We start from the raw sequence: 15,680 nt of genomic DNA, 5'->3' as shown, positions 1-15,680 counted from the left end.
TTCAGCACATTTTCCATTTCTTTCAGGAAAAAAAAAGTAAAATGTTAGATCTGTCTCTAGTTTTAACTCATTTTAGAAATGTTCCTTCTAAAAGGCTCCAACTACCAAAAGCACTTAGCAGCAGGTATAAATTATGCATTTGGTATATGTAAACTTACAGATAAACTGTATAAATCAAAAGCCATATCATATTTAATTTATGATCTAAAAGCCACAGAGACATTCAGCTTTTGCTTTATATTCTTTAAAACCATAATATTTTATAGTTTTTACAATTCCAGTTATTTTCTGCATTGTACAGTACATCTATAGATGTAACAATATTTCATTTACAGATTATTCCTATGAATATACAGTACTATTAGACAACTAATACTATTTAAAGTAAGGGACGACAGTTCTTTTTTATAATATAAAAAGATCAAAAAGATAAATACTATATATACTGTATTTATGAAGATCTGAGCACAATTAGACTATGTTCACACCCAGTATTTTTGCAGCATTTTTTACGGAAATAGAAAATGCATTTTACAGTAATCACGTGCATGCACTTTTTTTTCTTGACCGAATTTGAGCACTGTAACCTCTTCAAATTCTGCAAGCATGTAAATTATATCAATGTTAATGTAGGATTTTTTTAGTTGTTTTGCCCTTAGAAAGGAATGAGAAAGTGCACAAATTCTGCAAAAAAATGCAGCAAACAGGTTTTGTTACATTTTTTGTGGGGTTTCTTTTGCTGCATTATTAGTAAATTAACTTTATTGGACATGTACTGTAGACAACTGACAGATGGGTGAACAAGCATATAAAAAGAGGCTTTTTGCACTTAACCTCTATTGTGTTTGGAAGATCACAACCTACAAAATCCGTCAATGATATATTACAAGACAGGTGGAAGACCATTTATGATACCAAATATACATGTTTTGAATACAAAATGTTTTGAAGAGAAAGGCTCGCTGTTTTTTGCAGTGCCCTCTGCTGGTATTCTGTGGCTATACCTAAAAAATAATCAGGCAATAAGGTACTTTATGGGTAATTATATAGCATAGTATATATGAAAGATAGTGGAGTGGTCATAGTATGTTTTTTCCTGGTAAAGAAGCCCACAGCACTTCAAAATGGGCAGGAGTTTTTGTGAGCTCTTGTGGCCACCGTACTCATTGGTGACATCACCCCAGTATCAACTCCACATTTTACCGGCACATCTGAGAACACGGATACCCTGGCATCACTTTCGCTCCATCATGGGGAATTCATACACTGATGTCTAAGATGCGGAATAAACCTGTTTGCCTTAACCCTTGCATATGTTTTACAATTCCCCACTGGGCACCCTGGATTACTGGCTTTGAGCTTGCACCCATAGTAACAGGCATGCCCACCTGTCCACCTATTCATCTATTCTTCTTTTGATGGAATTTAGGAATCTATGTTTTGAAGTAAGATACAAGCAATACTATGTGTATTTTATCTTACCTCTTACACTTTACCCCGAGAAGCATGTATGGCACTAGCATTTTATCTATACTGCAAGTTAGAGTTGAATCCCCTCAGGGTCATGGAAAACTTACACAAAGTAATACTCTAAGGTATATAAGATGCAACTTTTATTATAATACTAAAAAGACAAGGGATAACAACATAATAATAGACTTAAGATCACATAAAAAAACCACAAAAACAACAAAATAAGTGCATAACGTGCATAAGAATAAGATCACTATGCCTCTCTAGAGTATACTGTGATTAGCAATATAGAAACCTAAGGAAGACCCTCAGTGTCTGTCCACTGCCTGGCAATGGAGTATGAAGACCCTTAACAAATATGATTGGTGCCCCATTCCTCGACTGCTAACCCTCGCTGGCCCTATCCCCAACTTATAGAGTATGAAGCTGACATGGTCTGGAGTCATTTTGTCAATTGTATATATAGAGACAATTCTGTTACCATATAACAAGTTGTATGATATAATGCAATTTTAGGCATAACATGTTGGTTATTGTTATTTGTTGGTGTCATTGTGTTACCCAGTGTTTCAAATCACATTGTCTTTTATCACTCTAAATCTGTTCATAGAAGCTAGTCTGCTATATTTATCTTCCATCAGTACACACCTTACATTCTCTATTAGTTGAAGATAGGGCCAGCGAGGGTAAAGGTGGTGTCACACACAGCGACAGCAACAACGACGTCTCTGCTAAGTCACCATTTTCTGTGACGTAGCAGCGACGTCCCGTCGCTGTCGCTGTGTGTGACATCTAGCAATGAGCTGGCCCCTGCTTTGAGGTTGCTGCTCGTTGCTGAATGTCCTGCTTCATTTTTTGCTCGTTGCTCTCCCGCTGGGAAGCACACATCGCTGTGTGTGACAGCGAGAGAGAGCGACGAACTGAAGCGAGCAGGGAGCAGGGAGCCAGCTTCTGGCAGCCTGCGGTAGGCTGCAACCAAGGTAAATATCGGGTAACCAAGGGAAGCCCTTTCCTTGATTACCCGATATTTACATTAGTTACTAGCACCGCCGCTCTCGCGCTGCCAGTGCTGGCTCCCTGCTCCCTGCACACGTAGTCGGACTACACATCAGGTAAATAAGCAATAAGGTTTGTTTATTAACCCGATGTGTACTCTGGCTAGGAGTGCAGGGAGCCAGCGCTAAGCGGTGTGCGCTGGTAACCAAGGTAAATATCGGCTAATGGTTACCCGATATTTACCTTAGTTACCAAGAGCAGCATCGCTTCCACACGTCGCTGCTGGCTGGGGGCTGGTCACTGGTCGCTGGTGAGATCTGCCTATTTAACAGCTCACCAGCGACCATGTAATGATGCAGCAGCGATCCTGATAAGGTCAGGCCGCCCGTCGTGATCGCTGTTGCGTTGCTATGTGTGAACCCAGCTTTAACCATCGACAATGAGGGTAATCTAAAGAAGACAATGAGGGTCTACTTTAGGTTACTATATTGCTATTCATAGTATATTTTAGTGAGGCATAATAAACCTGTTCTCATGCACGTTATGCACTTAATTTATTGTGTTTGTGTTTTTTATGTGATCTTAAGGGTATTATTATGTTATAATCCCTTATCTTTTTAGCATTATAATAAAAGTTACATCCCCAGAGGCGAACTGACCTCTGATGAACTGAATGAACTCAGTGACCTCACCTCCAGTGAAGTCATTGAATTCAATACTAGATTACCATATTAGGCAATGTATTCACTTTTAACATTTGGTTGCAGACAATTCTGCACCAAATCTGCATCTCCTGGTGGAAAAATGCACCCAAAACATGATGCAGTTTTGATGAGTGTTTTCTGCCAGAAGATGCAGATTTGTTGCAGACATTTCTGCACAAAATCTGCATCTCCTGGCAGAAAAATGCACCTACACTGCATGCATTTATTTGCCAGGAGATGCAGATTTGGTGCAGAAATGTCTGCAACCAAATACTCAAATAATTAAAGAAAACAGTATAGGACCTCTATTCTGGATTACCAAGCAAGGTAAAGCTCTCAGTTGTGGGATGCAGGCTGCATCTGTCTGCTTTACATTAGCTGGGGACCTCAAGTCATTTTTTTTTTTTTGAATTATTGAATTTGTGGCTAAATACAAGGCTAAACAGCATTTAGCGCCACATGAAAAACACTAAGGGGGCAAGTTTACAATATGTAGGGTGGTGGGACATAATACATGTGTTTAACCTCTATCTATCTATCTATCTATCTATCTATCTATCTATCTATCTATCCATCCCTCTTATCTATCCCTCTATCTATCCATCTATCTATCTATCTATCTATCTATATCAATCTATCCATTCATCTATCTAGCTATCTAGCTTTTGACAGTATGGCACACACAGATGGCAAACGGATAACATGCGGAAAAATAGGCAACATGGAAAACTCACTCGCATGGCACTTACAAGACATACAAAATGACACTCGCATCTCCCTCCAATATGGTTCAGGAGCAATAATGGGGCCATATTTCACACGCAGATGTGAGTGAACCCTTAGTACAGATCATGTATGTGGCCGGGCTTCAAAGGAGACTGTGATTTCTGCACTAAAATAATTAAAAAAACTAGACATGTTTGGTATTGTCATAATCATACTGATGAGGAGAATCATATTGCAAAGTTATTTTTACCCAAGTACAGCAATGCTTCATCGAGTAGTTAGTATACGTACAGCACTCGAACTCCAAACTCGGACACTAAAGTGGGAAACGGGCAAATCGCTGCCCATCGCGCACATCCTCGCTTACCTCCGTCATACGGACTTACCTGCTCTGCGATGTCGCTCTAGCCGGCGATCCGCCTCCTTTCTAAGGTCGTGCAGCGTCACAGCAACATCACACGGCAGCCGTCAAATTGAAGCGGAGGGGCGGAGATGAGTGGGACGTAAACATCCCGCCTACCTCCTTCCTTCCGCATAGCCGGTGGAGGCAGGTAAGTAGATGTTCCTCGCTCCTGCGGTACCACACATAGCGATGTGTGCTGCCGCAGGAACGAGGAACAACATCGCTAATTAGAAGAGAATGATTTTTTGTTTTAGGATGACCTCTCTGCAGCAAACGATTTTGGCTGCTTTTGCGATCATTTTAGGTCGCACATAAGTGTCACACACTGCGATATCGTTAATGACGCCGGATGTGCACAAACAACATGAGCCCGACGATAAATCATTAACGATATCGTAGCGTGTAAAACCTACTTAAGTCCGTGTTCGGTACAAATCCTTAACTTTACAGTTTAGGTTCGTTGATCTCTAGCAGTGGCTCATTTTTACATAATTGATTTTTCTCGAATTACAGAAAAATAACCAATTTTCATCTGTTATTTGGATCAAATTTTCATTAATGTTTGGTTAATGTGTCAATTTTACTTTAGACATTTCTTAGATTTATTTTGCATGGAAGAAGTCTCCCAATCTTCTGCTTTGAAAAAAAAAACATGAAAATCAATACGCAGGTGGAATAATGTTAATGAACTGGTCATTTGGTAAAGTTAATCTATGACTCAGAGCAAAATCAGACATGTGTCCATGTTTTGGTGTGAACCACACAATCTGCAAAAATACACAGTTGAACAGCACCAGGTGCCGGAGAAATGGGCAGTAAGGTGATAACTATTTATGCTATTATTTTAACATTTTAATGTCATTTTATGGTTCAGCAAACAGGCAAATAGTGGCCACTATTTTACTGAAGCCGAATGAAAGCAAATAAACCCCCCCCCAGCATTTTGGTGGTGTGAATTTTTTTCAAATTTGAGTAAAGTTTATTTCCACTCGAATATACTCACTCATCTATAACTAGAACATATTTACAATGTCTAAAGGCCCCATCACTCACAGAGATAAATCTTTGGCATAAATCTGTGGTTGCAGTGAAATCGTGGACATATTGTTGCATTTGTACACAGCCACAAACCTGGCACTGATTGTCCACAATTTCACTGCAACCACAGATCTGCCAAAGATTTATCTCTGTGTGTGACAGGACCTTAACTCTCATTTGGCTGTATAGCAGGTTATAAACAGTCTAGGTGGGTGCTCTTTGCTAACTTTAAAGCCTATTTCACACATCAGTATTTTGCATCAGTGTTTTGTCAGTGTCTCATCAGTGCTTGTACTCCAAAACCATGAGTGGAACTTACAGAGAAAAACTATAATTGAAAGACTGATGCCTGTTCTGTGTTTTGGAGACACTCCTGGTTTTGGTATCCAAATACTGATGACACACTGATGAAACAATGATGAAACACTGATGCAATATACTGACATGTGAAAGAGGACTAACAAGAGGTTTACTAAATCACCACCCAAGTGTTTGCTTTTTTTTCCCAGCTCTGGAGTAGTGCTTTAAATCTGTGTCTCCTGGCCCCAGAATTTTCATATTTTTTCAGCGTCACTCCCATCCCATAGACTTGAATTGCAAAGTGACCTCTGATCTATCCATGAAACCGGGAGGTCAAAAATCACCAGAGAGTAGACCAATTTGAGCAACTCTGAAAACAGATGAAGATGCCAGAGGGTGAGTTGGAGCTGTAGATTTAGATTGTAAGCACCACTCCAACGATGAAATACAAAAAAATGCTTGAGTGGTTCTTTAAAGAGACATCAGAGTTAAGCTGAAGAGAAAAGGATAAAATTCAGTATATCACAAAAATAAGTACACTTCTCACATTTTTATAAATACACTGAGCAAAAATATAAATGGAAAAGTTTTGTTTTTGCTCCCATTTTTCATGAGCTAAAGTCAAAGATCTAACATTTCTATGTACTCACAAGGCATTTTTCTCTAAAATATTGTTCAGAAATTTGTCTAAATCTGTGTAAGTGATCACTAGAGATGAGCCACCCCCCTAGAGTTCGAGTTTGGCTCAGTTCATCAAATGGAGGACCAGTTTGTCGAACGTTCGACGAACCAATTCGAACCCCATTGAAAACAATGGCAGGCAAACACAAACACATAAAAACACATTATACATGTACGCATACAGTTAATAAACATTGCCATTACACTTACAGGTCCCCGCGACGCAATCTGCTCTCTGTCTCCCATTGCTTTTCCTTCCAATAATCGCTGCATCCTCCCGGTAACGAGCACTGAGGATAGGACCTTCCGTGACGTCTAAATAGCATGTGACCAGTCATGTGTATATTATCTTATTGGCTACAGACTCATTCCAGTATCTCCGTGTACCAGAGAGATGCTCTGGCACCTGGTCGGCTTCCCCGTTCCTGTATGTGGGCATTCTTTACAGAGTCAGCCCACATGCAGGGACTGGCTGCCACAGCCGGTAAATAGCGGCACCGGGAATCACGTGATCGGAGATTGCCGTTGCTATAGTAACGGTGGAAGCGGTGACGTCACCACTTACAGCCCGCAGCCTCTGCTCACTCTCACTGAGTGATTAGACTGCATGGGGAGCAGCAGCATCTTCCTCCCATGCAGTGCTGTCTGATGTAGCAGAGCTGCATGGGTTGAAGGGGAAAGAAGACAGAAGACCATGATCATGGAGGGTTGAGAGGGAGTAATAAACATGGAGTCTCAAATGTGTCTGTGTATTTATTTCTATTAAAGTATTTTTTCTCTGTGTGGTATCTTTTTTTTAACCCTTTATTGGAAATTCTTAATGGCCGGGTCAAACTTGCCTAACATTAGGAATCTCTGCCTTAATACTAGCTAGTAAAACAAAGCTAGTATTAACCCATTCTTGCCCAGCAAGCCACCCGGCTTCAGGGCAGCTGGAAGAGTTGGATACAGCACCAGATAATGGCGCTTCTATGAAAGCGCCATTTTCTGAGGCGGATGAAGACTAGAGATGAGCGAACCGGTCCCGGTTCGGCTCGAGGTCGGTTCGCCGAACGGAGGTCCCGTTCGAGTTCGGCTCGTCGAACGTTCGACGAACCGAACTCGAACTGCATAGGAAACAATGGCAGGCAATCACAAACACAGAAAAACACCTAGAAAACACCCTCAAAGGTGTCCAAAAGGTGACAAACAACTCACAACACAACACAAACACATGGAAAAGTGACAAGGACATATACTCATGCGAAAACAAAACAGCTGGACAAGGAAAAAGAGGAGGACACACAGATATATGAGTATATGCAAGAAAACATCGATTCCATTATTGTGCAACTTGAGCCCTGCTCATTTTAGGCTTCCAATCTGGATAAATTGCCTGAGCTCGCCACGTACGCCTTGGGGATCTTGTCATGTCCTGCAGCCAGCGTTCTCTCGGAACCTGTCTTCAGTGCTGCTGGGGGTCTGCTGGCAGATAAGCACACGCGTCTGTCCACTGACAATGTGGACATGGCTCTCAGAGGACTTTTCTTCCCCTGGGTCAGCCAGGGGAGGCGAAAGGCACGCGTATTTTTGAGAGTGCTTCATGCAAAGCATCTTTTTCATCTTGAAAATGGGGGTCAACTGATGCCAGTCAAGTGGGGTGTGTGTGGCCCAATTAGTGGAAACGAGGGAGACTGTGGTTGGAGTCCCCTCGCTGTGTTTCTAAAAGAACCAAGATGAACAAGTCATGGCTCTCAGAGGACTTTTCTTCCCCTGGGTCAGCCAGGGGACGGGAAAGGCATGCGTATTTTTGAGAGTGCTTCATGCAAGGCATCTTTTTCATCTTGAAAATGGGGGTCAACTGATGCCAGTCAAGTGGGGTGTGTGTGGCCCAATTAGTGGAAACGAGGGAGACTGTGGTTGGAGTCCCCTCGCTGTGTTTCTAAAAGAACCAAGATGAACAAGTCATGGCTGTCAGAGGACTTTTCTTCCCCTGGGTCAGCCAGGGGACGGGAAAGGCACGCATATTTTTGAGAGTGCTTCATGCAAAGCATCTTTTTCTTTTTCAAAAGGGGGGTCAACCGATGCCAGTCAAGTGGGGTGTGTGTGGCCCAGTTAGTGGAAACGAGGGAGACTGTGGTTGGAGTCCCCTCGCTGTGTTTCTAAAAGAACCAAGATGAACAAGTCATGGCTGTCAGAGGACTTTTCTTCCCCTGGGTCAGCCAGGGGACGGGAAAGGCACGCATATTTTTGAGAGTGCTTCATGCAAAGCATCTTTTTCTTTTTCAAAAGGGGGGTCAACCGATGCCAGTCAAGTGGGGTGTGTGTGGCCCAGTTAGTGGAAACGAGGGAGACTGTGGTTGGAGTCCCCTCGCTGTGTTTCTAAAAGAACCAAGATGAACAAGTCATGGCTCTCAGAGGACTTTTCTTCCCCTGGGTCAGCCAGGGGACGGGAAAGGCACGCGTATTTTTGAGAGTGCTTCATGCAAAGCATCTTTTTCATCTTGAAAATTGGCTCAACTGATGCCAGTCAAGTGGGGTGTGTGTGGCCCAGTTAGTGGAAACGAGGGAGACTGTGGTTGGAGTCCCCTCGCTGTGTTTCTAAAAGAACCAAGATGAACAAGTCATGGCTCTCAGAGGACTTTTCTTCTCCTGGGTCAGCCAGGGGACGGGAAAGGCACGCGTATTTTTGAGAGTGCTTCATGCAAAGCATCTTTTTCATCTTGAAAATTGGCTCAACTGATGCCAGTCAAGTGGGGGGTGTGTGGCCCAGTTAGTGGAAACGAGGGAGACTGTGGTTGGAGTCCCCTCGCTGTCTTTCTAAAAGAACCAAGATGAACAAGTCATGGCTCTCAGAGGACTTTTCTTCCCCTGGGTCAGCCAGGGGACGGGAAAGGCACGCGTATTTTTGAGAGTGCTTAATGCAAAGCATCTTTTTCATCTTGAAAATTGGCTCAACTGATGCCAGTCAAGTGGAGTGTGTGTGGCCCAGTTAGTGGAAACGAGGGAGACTGTGGTTGGAGTCCCCTCGCTGTGTTTCTAAAAGAACCAAGATGAACAAGTCATGGCTCTCAGAGGACTTTTCTTCCCCTGGGTCAGCCAGGGGACGGGAAAGGCACGCGTATTTTTGAGAGTGCTTCATGCAAAGCATCTTTTTCATCTTGAAAATTGGCTCAACTGATGCCAGTCAAGTGAGGTGTGTGTGGCCCAGTTAGTGGAAACGAGGGAGACTGTGGTTGGAGTCCCCTCGCTGTGTTTCTAAAAGAACCAAGATGAACAAGTCATGGCTCTCAGAGGACTTTTCTTCCCCTGGGTCAGCCAGGGGACGGGAAAGGCACGCGTATTTTTGAGAGTGCTTCATGCAAAGCATCTTTTTCATCTTGAAAATTGGCTCAACTGATGCCAGTCAAGTGGGGTGTGTGTGGCCCAGTTAGTGGAAACGAGGGAGACTGTGGTTGGAGTCCCCTCGCTGTGTTTCTAAAAGAACCAAGATGAACAAGTCATGGCTCTCAGAGGACTTTTCTTCCCCTGGGTCAGCCAGGGGACGGGAAAGGCACGCGTATTTTTGAGAGCGCTTCATGCAAAGCATCTTTTTCATCTTGAAAATTGGCTCAACTGATGCCAGTCAAGTGGGGTGTGTGTGGCCCAGTTAGTGGAAACGAGGGAGACTGTGGTTGGAGTCCCCTCGCTGTGTTTCTAAAAGAACCAAGATGAACAAGTCATGGCTCTCAGAGGACTTTTCTTCCCCTGGGTCAGCCAGGGGACGGGAAAGGCACGCGTATTTTTGAGAGTGCTTCATGCAAAGCATCTTTTTCATCTTGAAAATTGGCTCAACTGATGCCAGTCAAGTGGGCTGTGTGTGGCCCAGTTAGTGGAAACGAGGGAGACTGTGGTTGGAGTCCCCTCGCTGTGTTTCTAAAAGAACCAAGATGAACAAGTCATGGCTCTCAGAGGACTTTTCTTCCCCTGGGTCAGCCAGGGGACGGGAAAGGCACGCGTATTTTTGAGAGTGCTTCATGCAAAGCATCTTTTTCATCTTGAAAATTGGCTCAACTGATGCCAGTCAAGTGGGGTGTGTGTGGCCCAGTTAGTGGAAACGAGGGAGACTGTGGTTGGAGTCCCCTCGCTGTGTTTCTAAAAGAACCAAGATGAACAAGTCATGGCTCTCAGAGGACTTTTCTTCCCCTGGGTCAGCCAGGGGACGGGAAATGCACGCGTATTTTTGAGAGTGCTTCATGCAAAGCATCTTTTTCTTTTTCAAAAGGGGGGTCAACCGATGCCAGTCAAGTGGGGTGTGTGTGGCCCAGTTAGAGGAAACGAGGGAGACTGTGGTTGGAGTCCCCTCGCTGTGTTTTACATGCTTTTAGAAGGGCATGACATGGCTTGGAGGTTGACTTTCAGCATCTGCAAACTGTTGGCTACCAAAATGCTGCCTTTCCAACACCTGTGGTTATAGACAATGAGGAACATACTGATGAAGATGAGACGCAGATACCCGATTGGGATGACAACTTTAATATTCGGTCAGGGCAAGAAGAGGCTCGGTCTGAGGGGGAGGGGAGTGCAAACACAACAATTGATGATGAAGTTCTAGATCCCACCTACTGTCAACCCACAGTCAGACACTCGAGGAGGTCAACAGAGGCGGTGGAGGAGGATGCAACCGACGACGAAGTTACCTTGCGCCTTCCTGGACAGAGTCGGAGCACTGGTAGCACGTCTACAACTGCATCCTCAGCCACCACTCTGCCTCTGAGCATTATTCGGGGTGGATCAACAGGTCGCATGGCCTATAAGCCTTGCCTAGCCTGGTCCTTTTTTGACATAGAAAAAGATCGCCCAAATTATGTGATCTGTAAAATTTGTCATGGTTCTCTTAGTAGAGGTCAAAACCTCAGCAGTTTGACAACTTCTTCCATGAATCGTCACATGAATAAATATCATATGGCCCGGTGAGAAGCTCACCGTGCTGCAATGCGGCCTAGCGGAGCGAACCATCCACCGCCTGCCCCTTCCAGTGCATCCGCGCGCTCGTCATCTTCTAGGACTGTGGGGACAGCTGTCACACCTGTTTTTCCACCCACAACTTCCACCACTGTAACCGCAACAGGCAGTTTGCTTGGTAGGTCGTCAGTTGGTTTGGAAGGGGAAACAAGTGAGTGTGTACAGCTCTCTCAGACATCGATAGCACCAACGTTGGATGAAGGCAACATCATGTCTCCGCCTGCACTTTCCTCACAAACCTGCATTTTTCCAGGGACACCCTACTCAACACCGTCTACACACAGCAGCCAGATCTCTGTCCCTCAGATGTGGTCAAATAAAAGGCCACTTCCTGCGACCCATGACAAAGCTAAGAGGTTGACTCTATCCCTCTGTAAGCTGTTGGCTACCGAAATGCTGCCTTTCCGCCTAGTGGACACACAGGATTTTAGAGACCTTATGTCTGTCGCTGTGATCCAGTACAAGATGCCCAATCACCACTGCTTCTCCAAGAAAAGCATGCCCGCGCTACACCAGCATGTCGCACACAACATCACCACTTCCTTGAGAAACTCTGTGTGCGACAGGGTGCATTTCAACACAGATACTTGGACCAGTAAGCATAGACAGGGTCATTACATGTCACTGACTGGGCACTGGCAAACTATGGTGAGAGATGGAAAAGGGTCTGCTGTACAAGTCTTGCCGTCCCCACGAGTTGTTTCAATCCTTCTTCTGTATGTAGAAGTTAATACACTGTTTCTGCCTCTTCAACCTCGTGTGGGTCCTCCACCTTGGCGCAAACCCTGTGTGGTCAGGCCACCCTTCCTTGTAACTGCGCACAAGGACTACCACACACCTCCTTACTATGCTGGCAGCAGAGCTCAATGCCATCAGGCGGTCAAAGTTTTACTTTGAAATGTATGGGAAATGTGAGTCACACCGCTGAGAAGTTGTGGACGGTTAGCTCTGGATACCGAGTTTCATCAATGGTTGTCTCCACTCAACCAGCAGCCAGGGAAGGCCGGGTGCGACAATGATGCAAACATGGGTGCGGCCCTTCGCTGTGACAATGTGACACACATGGCTTGTGTGGTTCACGTGTTGAACCTGGTTGTCCAGCAATTTTTAAAGCACTATCCTGGCCCACATGGCCTTCTGCAGAGAGCACGGTGTAACGCCTTCCTTGATCCACACACTCAGATGGGCTGTTAATGATAGGCTAGAGGGAAGCCACTCACCAAGCAGGACCCCTAGAACCCTGAAACCCTTTAACCCCTATACAGGGATTAGGAATTGCACAGGGCCCAAGGTGATTAATACCTGTGGAAGGCTGCAGTTCCAGAGAATAGTAGTCAGGCAGGGTCAAAACATTAATTGAGGAACAGGAACAGAATGGGACGGCCAGGACTTAATCAGAAAACAAGCAGAGGTGAAATGCGGATCGGCCAACAAGGTACATAAACAGCAAGCAGGAAAAGTAGTCAGGTAACAAGCACACAAAATCATAAAACTGAACTGGGGGTAAAAGTAACCAGAGGTCATAGCTATGTCTGGCAGTGGTCTGCAGACAGGATGGGCATAAAAAAGGGTGTGGTGTCTTCCCATTGGTTGTAGCTGAATGATGGTATTTCATCTGTGAGATACCCACCAGCTACATTCAGACAGAGATTCTGCATCTGTCAAGGTAATGCAGCCCAGTGGGTGAGCATAACCTGCGTCCACCTGCGCCGCTGGCATCGACTCCTCTCCCGTCATCAGCACTATTCATGAAAGGAACACGTTGTCACCTGGCGACCGGAGTACAAATTGACGGAGCGGACTCCGTTGGTGACTTAACAGCCGTGTGCGGCAATGATGCAAACCTGGCTGCGGGCCATCGTCAGGGCAATGTGACACACGTGCCTTGTATGGCTCACGTGTTGAACCTAATTCTCCAGCAATTTTTAAAACACCATCACGGCCTACATGGCCTTGTGCAGCGTGCACGCTCGCTATGTGCTCACTTCCATCGTGCGCACACAGCAGCTCAACAACGTTCGTCGCTACAGAAGTCTTTAGGTCTGGTGGTTAAACGCCTGAAATGCGATGTGCCCACACGCAGGAATTTGAATCTGCACATGTTGCAGCGTTTGTGGCAGCACCGCCGAACCCTGCTGCAATACGTTATGACATATAGCCTGGGATAACTTGATCCAGAGGTGGTGCAGATCACGCTGCTGGAGTGGTGTCAGATCAAGGACCTATGCACCCTGCTACACAGTTTACAAATGTCGACGAAGATGTTTAGCACTGGCAATGTCATTCTCAGCGTGACAATTCTGGTCATCTACATGATGGAGCGCACTGTAATTATTATTCGGAGTCAGGTGTTGGGACAAGAGGAAGGGGAGGAAGTACAGGAGGAGTCATATGCGGAAGGGATAACAAGATCTACGAGGTCCAGATGGTCAGTGGCACCTATGCGGCAGTCATGGTGAGGGAGAGGGATTAACAAGGGCGCATAGTATCAGCAAAAAGTGTTGAGGAAGGTGCAGGAGCCCATGAAGAAATGGAGGACGAACTGGCGAGGGGCATGGAAGACTCAGCAGATGAGTGAGAGCTTGCTCACATTTCGGTTGTGCGAGGTTGTGGGGAGAGGGCAGAGGAAGGAGGCACGATTCTCACCTCTCTGCCACCAACACACCAAGGACTTGGTCCTCCTTGATGCACAAGACACATGAGCGGCTTCTTGCTGCACTACCTACAACATGACCCTCGGATTGTACGAATTCAAAGTAATCCAGAATACTGGGTTGCCACACTGTTAGATCCCCGGTACAAGTCAAAATTTGGCAAAATAATTCCTGCCATAGAAATGGACGCACGTATACAGGAGTATCTGCAGAATGTGGTACGCAATCTTAGATCTACTTTTCCACTAAACACCAGTGCTGCACAGAGTGAATCTCAACGCTTTGTCATGGATAGGAGGAAATGGTCTTTTACTTGTCCACATCGGAGGGACCGAGGGATGGCTGCTGTGCTGAGATGGCGTTGAGTACGGTGTCCCTGCAGAGTTGCACTTTTGGTCATATACCAAAATGAGTTGAAAAAGGACAGATGCTGGTGGAAAGGGGAACAGGTGTATTGGAAAGGGGAAAAAAGTTTTGGTCCGTGGATTTGGTGGTTAAGCAACAGTAACATTTGCTGAAGAAACACCATCTGTTACAGTGGGACTGGCAGATTTGGATAAAGTGTTATATACTATGTTACCGCTATATAACGAAAATTAATAAGAAAAGAAAGAGAAAGGTATATATCCCCATCAGCAGTCAGTGTCCACCGTGCTCCCAGTTGGAAAAGGAGAGGTTGGCAACTGGAAGGTTTGGTGGAGGATACAGAGCTGTGTGGCTATGAAACTAATAGTAGCCTGAACCGAGTTAGACCCCATTCGGATCTGGAGACTGTGAGCCCTGTTAGCGTCACAGGGTCCACATGCCCACCCAGCCCAGGAACTCCATGTTAACAACACAGGGGCCATTGAGTACGCTGACCGTGTGCGTAGGGGCACACCTGTGGACAGCAGGCGCATCAGCAGCAGCAGGCCTGTTAATGCCACTGGGCTGCACAAGCAGGACTGGTAGGACAGGAGCTGGTCTTAACCGTTCTGCGTTACCAACTGTGGTGGTGGCCTGCATCGACACCCTATCCCTGCCTACCTCTGGCCTAAAGCCGCAATGGGTTCAACACATGGAGGTGTGCTCTTTCGTAGCATAATAGAAGACTGCGCACCTCCTTGTTGGCTCCAGCCCCTTTTATAACCTGGGTCCGCCCCAAACCAGGGTGAACCACAATGCACCTCCTGGAGACAAAAGTAGAGTGACACGTCATGAGTGGCATAACTAGCGTCCTATTTGGAACCGCAACTTCAATGATGACCTCATGGCTGCCATGACCCAAACACCTCACCAGTCATCGTCTGACCATCAATAATGCGGTGAAAAGTCATAGGGGTGGGCCTCTGCAAGCCATTTGGTAGGACACCTGATGCCCTGTGGTCTATATGTGCCCCCCCACATCAGGGGCTGGGCCAAAGAGTTCATTACCGGACCTAGTCTCTGATGCAGTAAGTGCCTGAGCATGCTCAGTAGCATGAAATACAGTCTCTGAAAAAAGACTATCAGCTTTAGCATGGTGTCTAGGCACAAAACAGGACTTAGACCCGGCACGGAATGCAAGCACCTGTGCAAAGAGGCTTTTCACACTTAGTGTGGGAGCATGCGCTGTATCCCGAAATGAAGACTTAGCGTCAGGAATAACACAGTCAGGCTGAGCATACTCACTAGGCGAAACACTGTAATTAGGCTGCAGCTGGGGTAAATCGGCACACGCATGCGCACTAGCTGCCTCTCCAC

The sequence above is a fragment of the Anomaloglossus baeobatrachus genome, chromosome 7 (genome assembly GCF_048569485.1).
Source record: "Anomaloglossus baeobatrachus isolate aAnoBae1 chromosome 7, aAnoBae1.hap1, whole genome shotgun sequence".
Lineage (NCBI taxonomy): Eukaryota > Metazoa > Chordata > Amphibia > Anura > Aromobatidae > Anomaloglossus > Anomaloglossus baeobatrachus.
Note: the sequence above shows the minus strand (reverse complement) of the source record.